At 53.2% G+C, this 8,045-nt stretch overlaps 1 long non-coding RNA gene across 1 annotated transcript; it reads right to left on the reverse strand.

Annotated features, from left to right (window-relative positions):
* Window positions 1–4,961: 4,961 nt before the first annotated feature.
* LOC309578009 lies at window positions 4,962–6,873 on the reverse strand. Its single transcript, XR_014226802.1, has 3 exons — window positions 6,833–6,873; window positions 5,497–5,619; window positions 4,962–5,096 (listed from the first exon to the last, which is right to left on the reverse strand). It is a non-coding gene; the product is annotated as an uncharacterized lncRNA (long non-coding RNA).
* Window positions 6,874–8,045: the final 1,172 nt, after the last annotated feature.

An 8,045-nucleotide genomic window follows, 5' to 3' on the forward strand; every position in this document is an offset into this window, starting at 1 on the left:
CCTCACTCTCCCCATTCTGGATGCTGGCTCCAATCCAGTCTGAGTTTTCCCCTGTTTTCCATGTCTAAGGACAGGAACTTGTCCTGGTCAGGGTGTAAGGCCTTAAACTGCACCTTGATCTGGGGGGCTGGGACTGGGATTCCAGCAGGGAATTCATTGTTTTACAAATAAAAGTTATTCCAGGGAGCTGCTGCTTCACCACACAGTGTCAGCAAAAGAGAGAGAACACCAAAGGTGTATCCAAAAACAAGGATGGAATGATTCCTCCTGCTTTGAGTGGGATCAGGGCTTATGCTGCCCTGGAATGACAAAGAACTTCTCCCTCAGCCCCCTAGAGAGCCCTCAAAAAGCCAAAGTGCAGCAGGGAAGGAAGGAAAGGCACCTGCTGGGGACAGCACAGCTCCAGCTGCTCATGGGGACTGGGACTGAGTCTGGAGCCAAAAGCCCCTTCCCAGGCTGGAGGGGCTTGCCTAAAGCACCACCTCTGGGAAGCAAAGGGCTATGGAAGAAATGGAGTGGGAATTTACAATAATAATCATAATGGATCGGGAAAGAGCAACAACAGAAGCAACAATCATTCCAAGGGAGCAGGAGGGATGCTGAGCTTTAAACAAGGTTTGAGTGAGGCAGCAGCTCCTGGCAGTTCTAACCCACAGCTCCAGCTCTGCGATTCCAGGAGCACTGCAAGCTCCTCCTGCCCAGTCCCTGGCTTTGCCTCCTGCCAGTACTCGGCACCTCGGGCACGGGTGGCTGCGAGTGCTCCAGTGCTGCTGCCCCGAGGGAGCGGGAAAATGGCCACTAAACCCCTTCCCACTGGGCTGGCTCCGAGCTCTGGCTGGGGAAAACATTTGGCACCCCTGGCATTTCAATGCAATCAGTTTCCATCATTTCGAAGATGCACTGAATAAACCCAGGGCACATAAGTAAACCTCTCCCCATAAGGAGAGCCCCAGGGAATACACAATTATTCCTATGCCTGGCCAAAGAAACCAGGAGCCAGGTTTTGGGGAGAGACTCCAGACTCTTATCTCCTTCCCTGGCTGTAAACCACTTGCAGAGGCTTTGGAGTTCATACAAGCTTGTCAGGATTTGGCTACTTCATTTAAATTCTATTCAGATACTGGAATGGAAGTGTCCTAAAGGCACCTCACTCAGACTTTAAGCCCTCTACCACCAAAGAATTTAGATGCTCTTTTCTTAGGAACACCCCACCTCTGCTTCTTTAGGTGTCTCCATGTGGGACATCAATTAAATGCGGACAAATTTTAGAATGCAGCTTCCAAGTCAAGTTACCTGCTAGGAAATTACTCCAGCTCTCTGGCACCTTGGGCTGTTTTAAACACAGCCTGGCCCTTCATGGCTGAGGCTCTGAGCTACACAACTTGTGAGCTGGCAAGTAACAGCAGCTGAGGTCTCATCCCAGCTGTACACAAAAACAGGGAGTGGGGGCTGCACTTGGATACATGCAGGCAGGGTTGGGCCCCTTCTGAAAGCTTCAATCCCTGTTTTTCAGAGACTCAATCAGGGATAATGACATTTTCACAAAGCTCTCTTAAGGCACGTGAAAACCCGAGCAAGAAAATGGAATCAAAGCCTTTGTTCCACTGGCCTCACGCCCCAAATTCCAACGGGACAGACAAGTCCCTCTCCTCGCAAGGCAACGTCTCCTACCTGGATCTGTGCCTTCCCCAGCCTTTGGTGGCCGTTGTCTCCATCCTCCCACACCTCCTCATCTTCCTCCTCAGCAGGCCTGGCTTCCTCATCCTGCAGAGCAAGCACAGGGACACTCACCAGCCTGCTCATCCCAAACCTGGGCAGCAGGGATGGACTGCTGGGACCCCCTGGACAGTCACCCCTCTGCTGGGCACCATCCCTGCTCTGCAGTCCATTCCTGTTCCTGGCCTGGCATCTCCTTTGAACAGGATGTTAAACCACAACCACTTGCTCTGCTGGGTTTTGGGACATCAGAGACTCCTCCAAGGCAGTGGACAAAGCTCCTGTTCCCACAGCCTCTGCCTCCCAAAGCCCTGCTAGGGCCAGGCAGAGCAAGGGAAACCCCTCAGTTCCTGCTGGAAATTTCCTCTTGTGCCCGTAAACCCAGGGAAATCGTGGCTGCCCCATCCCTGGAAGTGTTCAAGGCCAGGCTGGCCGCAGCTTGGAGCACCCTGTGGATGGAATGAGGTGATCCTTAAGGTCCCTTCCCACCCAAATTATTCCGCCATTCCAGGATGATTCTGTGATCTCTCCCTGCATTTATTTTGCATCGTTTCCTCTCTAATCTGAATTCCCAAATCGAAATGATTTTTTAAAGAAATCATTTAAAATTATCCCAGGAATAAAAAGGGGTGCATCAAACATACAAGAATCATTCCTACCTCCACCAAATCATTGTTAATTGGAAGCCTCTTTCCTCATCTCTGTCCTTAGTTTTCCTTTCCTAGGAAACCTTATGATCCCACAGTTTCTCCAAGAGATTTACTGGGATTGCAGAAAGGTTTGCTTTGTCAGGGAGGCTGGGGGGTTTACAACACTTGTTCCTCTGCATCTTTATCCTTTCACCAGCTTTCCCCTGGAACGGTGCTGCAAGAGAAGTTCAGAATTACTAGAAATGGATCAGGTTCACCTTTTTTCCTCATTCTTTTCCAACGACTTCCAAATTCTTGGAATGATCCTCAAATGAGGCCTAGCAAGCTACTGTGAAAACATCAATCAGAGGAACATCTTGACAAGAGAAAACCACATCCAGCAGCAGCCAAAACAATGCCACTGCTATTCTTACCTGGTCTCCAGGTGCTCCAGCCAGAGCTCCCAACACCCACTGCCGTTCCATGGGGGTGAGGAGGCAGTTTTGGACGTGTTCTTTGCCACGGGATGGGATAACAGAGCCCAGAGGGTCTTTGTGTCCCTTCCAAGCCACCCCATGATTCCATGATACCATCAGCACCTATACCAATTCCATTCTGGAAAGCCCAATTCCATTCCTCCCATCAACTCAGAATTTCTCCCTTCCTCTCTCTGCTCCACATCAGGCATGTGTTGCCACGTGCCACAGGCATGGGATGCCTCAGCATTGCCTGGGAATGCCACTCAAGGCTGCCCTGGTGGCCTCAGTGCTCCAAAATGCCCAGCTGGCTCCCGTTCCAGTCAGGAATGTCCCAAACAGCAGCGTGGGGTGTGCCCTCTGCCATCCCACCATTGGGGCAGCTCCCATAGAATGTGACTGACTTACTGGGTTTGGAATTCCTGGCTTAAAAGTCAGGTGGTGGAATATCCTCTCCTGGGAATATCCAGAAGACCAGAAGGCTCCCTGGAAGCCACAGGTCAGGGACAGAGTCAGATGAACGATCCTGAACTGGTTTTCAGGGGATGCATCCCCAGCCTGTGGCTGCAAAAACTCCAGAGCTGTTCCTTCCCCTTGGGACAGCCAGGGAAAACATCCCCAGCATGGATTTCTGACAGGAAAAACCTCACTGCTCCAGGCTACTTGGCTCCTCCCAAATCCAGGCCAGCACTCCAACAGGCTCTAAGGACAAAACAACAGCAAAGACCATCTCAGGGCACACGCCACGAGCTGGGCGTCACATTCCTCACTGGAACTGGGCTGTTCCCACATCCCTGGGACAGTCGGGAGCATCCCCCGTTCCTCACTCTTCCATTCAGGACAAAGAGACAACAGAGCTGTCAAACAGCCAGTGTGTAACCCCAACAATCCAGGGAAAACCACCTTGCTCTGGGGAGAAACATCATGCCCAGTTATGGAAAAAGCCAAAGAGCAGTACTGGAAACACTCCCGGGCATGGAGGCGCCCAGCTCCGGAAATGCAGCTCACAGGCTTCTTCCCATGGGAACCCCAATCTTGCCCGGGACTGGGCTCAGGGAGAAAGTCCTGCCCATTCCACCACTCTGGCACAGACACCCCAGGAAGGTGTCCCTGACCATGGCAAGGGGCTGAACAGGATGGTCTGTAAGGTTCTTGCCAGCACAGACCATTCCAGGAGTTTAAGGTGGATTTGAGCAGCTCCTGGGGACATGAACACCACCCATACCTCCCACCTGGCTCAGCCCAGAGTCCATCCAGCACTCACAGAAAGCTGCTGGGAGCTGAAATTCTCCCTGCTCCCCCTGCCTCCAGCTCCTGGGAAAGGGGAGCTGCATCCTGCTGGGTGCCCCTGGCTCTGGGCAGCTGCCGCCTTCAGGCGGGGGGATGGCTCGGGCAGCTCCGGTGACTGTTCCACCTCGATGATTTTGTGTTTTCCTGCATTTCCCTGGGCTGGAGGGGAGCAGGGGGTGCGGTGGGAGTGCGGGAAGGCAGCGGCGGGGAGGGCAAGGAGTGGGGCCGGGCACCGCACGGCGCAGGGGGGCTTCTGCTGGCACTGGAGGGGCGCGACCGTACGGAGGCGTCCCCGCCGCTGCCGGCCACTGCCCACGGGGCTCCTGCCCGCCCCCGGCGCCACTGACCCCACACCCCGTGTCCCCACACTGGGAACCACCACAGAAAATCATGCTGGAACCTCTAATCCTGAGCCCGAGCCTTGACCTTTTATCCCCTGACCTTTGACCCCTTGACCCATTCCTTGACAACCCGACCTTTGATCCCTGACCCCTGACCTTGGACCATCCACCTTTACACCTTGAGCCCTGACTTTTGACCCCCAACCTTAGCCCTTTGACCCTTACCTTTTGACCCATGACACCTGACCCCAGGACCTTTGACCCCCCTGAGCCCTGTGACCTTTGCCCCAACCTTCTACATGTGACCTCTGTGCTTTGACATTGACCACCTTGACCTTTGACCCCTGGACTTTGACCTTTGATTCCCTGACCCCCCAACCTTTGCCCTGACTTTTGTCCCTTTATCCCCTAACCTTTAACCCCCTCTACTTTATACCCCGCACTGCTCTTGCTGCCTGGAACCCCTCACTCCTGCTCTACACGCCCCAGCCCCCAACTCGTACCTGTCACTCTCCAGCCTGCAGATGTCATCCCCACCTTTTTGGTGTGGGGCTTGGCCTCCTCTGAGGGTTCCAGGGTTATCCCAGCACCAGGCTTACTGAGCTGTGCTGCACTGAGGGTTCCAGGGTTGCTGCATTGTGCTGCTGGTGGGGGGAAAATGGTGCTGTTAGGGGTGGTGTTAAGGGCTGGTGCACCTTTTCCCTGTATTCCTAACCTCCACTGTGTACTCTCCACCCTGTTAGGGAGGCTCTTTGTTTAGCTGCACCCAAACCTTGGTGATGAACATCGCCTCACAGACAGGACGGGACCAAGGAAAAACAAAACCCAGATGGGGGAGAAAAAAAACCTCACAGCTGGCTGTTTTCTTATTATAAAGTTAAAAATCAGTTGAAAAAACTGAAAGGCAATAATCACACACACAAGGTTAGAACCAGTCAACACACACACTCTCACAGACTGACACACGCAGACACAGACAGACACACACTCTCACAGACAGACACCCCTTCTTCAGCTTACACACTGACTGCAGCCCTTACTCACAACACTCCACTGATGAAGACGCTTCAACACATCTTCCAACTGCTGCTCCCTGACGTGGAAGGGCAGATTCTGGGAAAAGCGGTAGCATCGGTGACTGCAGGGATCGGAATCGGCCTTGGGCACCTGCAAGACAACATGAGGCAGTCTACAAGTAGCTGACAGCTCGGAGTTATCCCCATACACCGGGCCCGTAAGTTTTCTACACAAAACCCCACAGACAAGAGATGAACCACAAAGTTTTACAACTGTTCAACCCAGCCACGACTCTACGTGCCAGGGCAGGGCAGCTCCAAGTGTAAGCACACCAAATAGAAGCAAAGATGACACGAGGACTTGAGATAACTCTCCAGAAGATAAATTCTAGACCCGATATGCTTGGAGGCAATGGAACCTATGGAACTACCACAGTGAGGAGGGTCCAGAGAAGTCCATGGCCCATGAAAAAAAGATACTACCAAAAGTGAGAAGGAAGATGGATGAGAACATCTTGTGTACTCCTTCTGCTCTCCAAAAGCAAAACTGTAAAGATGCCGGAATGAGCCCGATCCGGGAAAGGACGCGAGCAGAGACCCCCGCTGCCGCTTCGGCCCAGAACGAGGCCGATAAAGCACCGAGACGTAACAAAGCCCTGTGACACAGGAGAGGATGGACACAAACTACAGAACACAGACACAAATGACATAACACAGACACGAGCTGAACCTGCCCAGCAATGGGCACAAGATTCCTAGAGCAAGATGAGCCAGAAGCTGGCGATGCCGAAGGAAAGAAGGCTCTATGGCAACAGCACGCGGCAGTGAAACGTAACTCCTTCCAAGAAGCCAGTGCCAAAGCAGCTCAGAGGATGCTTGAGAAGCTCGGCAGGCCTAGAGAAGGAGGCAATGACTGCCAGCTGATACAAAGGGATCCCTAGGGAAGGACTCTGCCACCAAAGGCTGAAGTGACGTTGCAAAACGTGACCATCCAGCAAGTGGCCAAGATGCCCGCGGGCGGCTACGCCAGCGAGTAGGTGAAATGGAGACCGTGGCGATCGTGCCAGACCCGAAGGCGAGCTCCTCGGGCAAAAAGATCCACGATGACAGCGAGACTCAAAGGCCGATGACAGAGATGGGTGGGAACTGCCCTGCCCAGCAAAGGCTCGGGTGATGCTGAGGAGAAACCCTCTCCCTTTACTTCCAAGGGACCCTCCCACAACAGCCCTCTCCTCTAAGCTAACTTCCAATTGCCTCCTGGAACTCCAAAGGCCTTTCCCTTCTCCCAACCACCGCTCCCAACACTTAGCTTTCTGAAGACAAACGGACAAAATCCATCCTTGACAGAAAAAATGCATCAGCACCTCAGATGTCAACACGTTCCCCACGGTCCGCTTTGGCAGCTGTGAAAGATGGAGAACAAGGAGAAAATTCAGCCTCTGACAACACACGCCAAAAGAGACCCCTTCTGCAAGGCCCCCTCCCTCGAAACTGCCGAGGCTCAGCGCTTACCTGCTCTCTCCAAACTTCAGCTCCACACCTGCTCACGGTACCTAAGACAACAAAACAGAAAACGTCACTGTTGCCCTCCAGAAGAGCATCCCCGGGCTACTCCACACCACTGCCCCGGCTCACCTCAAATCTTGATCTGACTCTGGAGGTGGCCAGGACAAACCTGCACAATGAAAAGGGACACGCTCAGCACGCTGCCATAGACCACTGGCCTATCAGCCACCCCACCTAAATGCCAACTCACCTGCTCGCCTCTGTCCCTTGGCACGCCCAGGGCAGCAGCAGCACCTGCAGAGAAGCAAAGCAAAAACACACAAAACATGCTGAGAGACTGTGAAACCACAGCCTCCCTGCTCCGACTGAAGTACACCACACCTATACCTTAGGCTTGCACCCTCCAGCATCCAGGGCCAGGACATCCTGCAAGTGGACCACCTAAAACACACAAACAACAACGGATGCTTAGAGCTGCTCCAAACATTGAGACCGAGGCCGTAACAACTCATTCTGTCCACCGGTCACTGCTCACCTCGCTCCATCGCCCTTGACTGCCAATATCCGGCATTACTTCCAAAAAAAAAAAAAAAAAAAAGACATGGAACAATGCTGTAACATAGTAGCATGACATAGCCCAGCAGGACTGCAGAGAGGGGCAGAGAGGGAAAGCCGGCCAGGATCTCGTTCCCAGCCCTGAGCAGGGGCTTTACTGGCCTGACTGTCCTGTACTACCCGAGCTCTGGGGACAGTGAACCAGGCTCAGTCCCTGCCTCACCACTGGCACCCTGAAATTCTGGCACTGCAAGAGTCAGGGGAGGTTTCAGCAGTGATTTCAGCAAGGTCAGAGCCACTCCCAGCAAAAGCTGTTCTTAGACTACTCCTGGCTGAAGAACCCAGAGTACCTGCCACTGCAGGATGCTTGTGACTTCCAGGTGGAGGAGAAGGGTGGAAACAATCCAAGATGAAGACAGAATGATGAACACAGCAAAGAGGATTTCTGTATGCTCTGCACTGTTTTGTCACGTTCAGCCCTTCCTGGGCTGTTCTCTGCTTGTTGTTCTCAAGATC

The sequence above is a fragment of the Coloeus monedula genome, assembly GCF_965178545.1.
Source record: "Coloeus monedula genome assembly, chromosome: 13".
Lineage (NCBI taxonomy): Eukaryota > Metazoa > Chordata > Aves > Passeriformes > Corvidae > Coloeus > Coloeus monedula.